A 6,047-nucleotide genomic window follows, 5' to 3' on the forward strand; every position below is an offset into this window, starting at 1 on the left:
GTCTGGGCCTTCTTCCCTTCTCTGAATTTGGCGATTATCACGTTTCCCCCTTTTACCAGATGAGTGAGCTTTCCGTCTCTCAGGGCTCTTTCTATCTCTTGCTTTAGGCTAAAACAGTCATCGATCGGGTGACCTGTGTCTTTGTGGAATTCACAAAAAATATTTGGGTCCTGACCCTTTTGTTTCGCATCTGTAGAGAGGGTTTTGTGACAACCCGTAATTTCAAAAAAAAAAAAAAACCCGTTCATTTCGCTTCTACAAATTAATTATGTATTGTCTAAATTATAGTGTGTCAACGAGTATTTGAAACCAAGTCCTTACCGTGTTGTACCAACCCGAACCGTTTGAACCGAAGCACATGTCTTGTTTGTCGATCCAACACACTCGCATAACTCGAAACTTTTGAGGCCTGAACCTTGGCATGGATATTATAATTTATATTAGTTATTTAATTATTCATTTTATAGTTAATTAATTATTCTTTAGTGTTTGTTGATTAAAAAAATAGACATATATGTGTGCATATGTGTGAATATAACAGCAACCATAGCCATCTCCAATTCTTCTTCTTTTGCGTGACAATGGTGCAGCCCAAAAATCCCCAAGTTCACATGTTAATTTTTATTCTCTAATTAATTATCGGCACAATCCCCATGTACCCTCCAAACCGCCCCACCCTTATAATCCTTTCTAGTACACTACGTGAACATGCATGGCTTCTTATAACTAACTCACAAAACCATAAGTCAAATTCATGGTTTCTGCCTCCCTCCCTCTCTCGCCACTGTCAACAGAAGTAAGACCCAAGAAATCCTTCAGAACTTTCGGTTCAAGGCTCCATTGTTTTGGTCAAAAATTACCGAAGCAATTTAGTGATCAAACTTAGTTTGTGAGGTAGTGTGCTATGTAAACTTGTAAAAATGTGTTAACTTTGTTAACAATGTAAACAGTTTCAGGATATAGTTCCGGGATACATAACTATATCAATTTGTAAACGAAATGCAAGTAAAGTAAAAATTGACACGAGATGTACGAGGAAAGCCCTTGATCTTTCTAGATCGCCGGCATAAAACCTCGGGAGCTGACGATAGTCAGCTGCCTTGTTTGTTCTTATTGATTGAATAACAGCAAGATACAGCTTCAGGATAGTACACGGATCAGCTCTAAGTGTTACAATGATTGTGATTTGTGAGTGTTTGTGATTGAGATGGTGATCGTAGTTGCAATGTGTGTGTAAAAGTGTACGAGATTATGTGCCCAACCTACTGATCCAGCACTCCTATTTATAGTTACAAGAAATAACAAACTATGCTAAATATCTGGGATATTCGCCTATTATTTCGGGATCCTGCGAATATTCCCTTTTGACCGTTGTAAACCCCTTCTCCAAGCTTCCAACGTCTTTCTTGTAACCACCTTGACCTATTCTTCAGGGTGACCAAGCCTCATGACCGTTTGTACCTTGCAGCCAAAGCAAATTGTTAACAGCACGCAGGATACCCTCGCAGGATGTTACCAATATCCTGGTCCAGTATCCTGGCAGCGAAAATAGACATATAAAGTCAGGATATAATTTCGGGATATAGGTTAGAAAATTCCACCCACAACAATTGTCCCCAAAAATATAGCTGTTGGGATCCTTTGATCTTAACAGATGTATTTTTCCGACGTTATCTGAAGTCTTAATGGATAGAGATGTGATGTGACCTGATGCAGCTTTCAAGGCTAGTATTTCTCATAGTTAGCTATCTTCGCCCTATATCTTCTACTTTCTTCTTGTTAATTATCACATTGTACCGGACCATTCAGGTATTCCCTCTCTCTCTCTATTCTTTCTTTGTGCATCTTTTCCGTCGTCACCGATCTCATGGCAAAACGCACTCGTTCATGCTCCGGCGACTCCAAGCCAACCTTCATGGCACACAATCTGCTTGGCAAGCTCGAGAAAGAGGTTTGCAATTTTGATAATGCCGACATGGCCGCTCTACGTGCCTCTGGAGCCTTCCCTGATGGTACGTCATCCGGCCATTTGATTAGAACATCCGGTCAGATTTTTCTTCAGCTGAGTGGGTTTGTTTTTTGGCTTAGTCACTCAAGTTCAAGTCAGCATTCATCCTCCAATACGTCGGGTAAGGATGTATGTTCTAAATGCATTTCTGTATATGTTTGGTTAGTCGATGTGTTAACATATAAAAATTGAAATTACTTTCCTTTTATGTAGATTCCAGCAAACTTTTCCAATTTTCGATCTGGAAGAGCTTGATAGTTTCACGGCTACCGTTCCAGTAAAGAAAGAGCCTAGCTCCAAGACTTCCATAGCATCCAAGCCTTCAACTATTTCTAAACTTGCAGCCATGCCCAAGCCTTCCTCAGCAGCGAAGCTCCGTGCTTCTAGTTCCCGTAAGAGGAAAGAATCCGATTCTCCTGTCATCGCTGAAGTCTTTTCCTACGAGAACCATGGTTTCATGGAATCTAGCCATTTCATGACTTCTTTCCTTAACCAGGTAAATATCCTTATCCTACATCCTGCACACATATGCTGAATCGATACTCTGGTTAAATTATATTAACAATACCCGAGTTCTGTTTTGTAGGGTCTTGAGCGTCTGACGCATCTCTACACCGAAGCTTGTGAAACAGTGAAGATCTCGGAGGCCAAGTTGAAGAAAGCTAAGATCACTATCGTGGATCAGGGGAAGATCGTCACAGCCAGGTCACAACATTATGAAGATAAGTTAAAAAAGGTGGCTCTGGATGCCGAAGCTACAGTGATGAAGGCCACACAGAATGCTGAGATCGAGCTGGTTGTCGCCGAGGTCCAACATAAGCAAGATATAGCTTCATTCAAGGATGGCCTCAAGGGTTCCGTCGTAGTTTCCCTCCTTCAGGCCAGGCTTAAGATGGCTTATGAAGCCAGGATAGCAGGCTTTAAATGCCCAACCTGGACCGTTGATGTCTGGGAGAAGAAACTGAAGGATCTTGGTTGCAGTCCTGTGACGTATCCTGCCGAGCCGGAGATTGGCGAATCTTCCAAGGCGGGTGAGACGGCGGAAGAAGCTGGTAATGGTGGAGCTGGTGCTACCCCGTGAGCGGGTGGCAAAGTGAGCGATGATGGATATTTATGCCTACGCTGGAGCCCGCTTTTTTTAAGTTCAATGGTTGTTGGTTTTTGAACACTTTTCTTTTTCTTGCATGTTGAACGATTTACTTTCCCGCACTTTAGACATTAATACAATATGATGACCAAGGGTGGAGGGATCCTGAGTTTCAGGACGAAGCCCTTGGTCGTTGATGTGAATATTATAACAGTTGAAGGTGGAGGGATTTTGAGTTTCAAGACGAAGCCTTCGACTGTTATCTTTAATATGCTTAAGACTTTGCTGTACCCTTGGTGGATGGGTTTTGGTTTAAAACAAAACCAAGGGTGCAACCTTTTGAATCGTTAATTTAAATCTAACTTTTGACCTTATCTTGTGTTGTTCTTGAACCTTATTGTTTTTATATTATGTGTTATTTGCAAAAATCCTTAAAAATATTTTTATTTTATAACTTGAAAAACACTTAGCGAATATAAAAATTTGGTATAACACAAACTCCCATAGTTAACAAGTTCCGTTTTTTTAGATAAGGGTCTTATACTTAGAGCAAATTTAAACAAGAATCCATACCAGAGAGATTTAGGCAAACACTTTGTAATAGACCTTTGGACCATTGACAATGTCCCCAGTGGGATATAATGTTGGCATAGGTTTCCGTCTTGCTCTAGCATAGATGTCCCCAGCAGGATACAGCATACATCATGTTCCATCACGGATGTCCCCTGTCTATGCAGGACCAGTATGTCGTACCAGGATATGATCCTTTAGCAGTTCTTCAACCAGTTGTTTAAACTTAGCAATCTTTTCTAAAAAAATTTATGTAGACTTGTAAATGATTATGTTTTTTGAAAATATACTTTGGGATTATCCAAAAACTTTTTATTTTATTGGGACTAAACCCATTTTCCATGCATTTAAGCCGGAGTATAAGAACCTCAAGACTTGAAAAGGTGAAAGCCTTTAAGTCTTTGAGTTTTATTGGGGATTTACCCTTAATGTACTGGGGATAAACCTTAATATCCTGGGATAAACCCTTAGCATCCTGGGGATAAACCCTTGTTTTCGTGCGCTACAGGCGGGAGTGTATAAACTCCAAGACTTAGAAAGGTGAAAACCTTTAAACCTTAGAGAGTATGAAAATACCCTTTCGCGAGAGAGGGTGATCAATCCTCATATACCTTTAGGATCCAGGATATAGCCAACAATAACGAAATTGTCCCGCTATCTTGAACTATCCCTGGCTAACTTGCGCTCCAGGCGGGGTGTTTAAACCCAATTCGAGAGAAAGGTGAATACCTTTAAGCCTTTGAAGGGATCAGGATCCCTTAAACGTAAGAGAGGGGACCAATCCTCTAATCTTTTGAAGTATCCTGAGTGTGTATCCTGGAGCTATATCCCAAAGCATATACTGCAAAACAACTTTAAACTAAGGTGGGTGTTAGCCCGGCTAACACCCCTCTGATGCTTAAGTCAGTATTGAGTTCAAAAGAATAAATAATATCAAATGTATTAAAATTGATAGAATTCATACCATCCTAAGTTAGAAATTAAATTCTAAATTCACTTGTATAGCATTCCAGGATCTTGGTAGCATATTCCCCTCCATATTCTTGAGTCGGTATGCTCCTTTCCCTGATTCTGATTCAGTCCCATAAGGTCCTTCCCACTTTGGAGCTAACTTTCCATCAGCAGGATTAGTAGTATTCTGAAAAGCCTTTCTTAATACCTAATCTCCAACCTGAAATCTTCTAGTCCTTATATTCTTGTTATATGCTCTGGATATCCTTTGTTGATATGCTGCCATCCTTAGCTTTGCCACATCTTTTGTTTCATCAATAGTATCTAATTCCTGGCAAAGGGCTTCGGGATTCTACTCAGGATCCCTGAGGCTGGATCTTGCTGTAGGTATCACCATTTCTGTCGGGATCACGGCTTCTACTCCAAATACTAAGGAGAATGGGGTTTGACCAGTCGGACTTTTCACTGTCGTTCTATCAGCCCATAGGACAAAGGGTAATTCTTCTACCCATCTTCCCTTCTTAGCTCCAAGCCTTTTCTTCAAATTGTTGACAATTATCTTGTTTGAGGATTCTACTTGTCCATTTGCTTGAGGATGTACCGGTGTGGATGTGATCATTTTAATTCCCCAACTTTTGCAAAAGTCAGTAGTCCTCTTCCTTATAAACTGAGAACCATTGTCACTGATTATCTCGGCTGGTACTCCAAACCTGGTCAGGATATTCCTTTTCATGAAGGATACTACATCTTGGTCTCTAACTTGGACAAATGCCTCAGCTTCAACCTTCGAGCATATTCTGCAGCATCTTTCCTCATGGTTGGCCAATAATATCCTGTTCTTAATACTTTGAGAATAAGGACCTGCCCCCAGTATGGTTACCACAATCCCCTTCGTGTATATCCTGAAGCACCTTTTTAGTTTCGGGATCCTCCAAGCACCTCAGATATGGTCCTGCAATGGATTTCTTATACAAAACATTATTTATAAGAGTGAATCGCGATACCTTCATTCTAAAGGCCTTAGGACTTTTATCCATTGGAATGTGCCCTTCCTTGAGATATCTCATGATCGGAGCCGTCCAGGACTTAGGATCCTCCTCGGGATACTCATCATTAGGATCCTGAACACTCATTACCTCCTTATCCTGAGAATCCGTCGCAGGATATAGGACATGTAATATTGGTATTTGGGTTCCTTTCGGTATCCTGACTGATGATCCTAGATTTGCCAACGCATCAGCTTCAACATTATCCTCTCTGGGTACCTGTTCAAGTGTAAAAACATCGAAATATCCTGCTAATTTTTTTTAACAATTTCAAGATATTCAGCTAACTTTTCACCCTTTACTGCATAAGATCCATTGAAATGGTTAGTAATTAACAGGGAATCAACAAATACTTGTAAATTCTTGATATTCATATTCTCAGCTA

Source organism: Helianthus annuus, chromosome 1, assembly GCF_002127325.2.
Source record: "Helianthus annuus cultivar XRQ/B chromosome 1, HanXRQr2.0-SUNRISE, whole genome shotgun sequence".
In the NCBI taxonomy this organism is placed as follows: domain Eukaryota; kingdom Viridiplantae; phylum Streptophyta; class Magnoliopsida; order Asterales; family Asteraceae; genus Helianthus; species Helianthus annuus.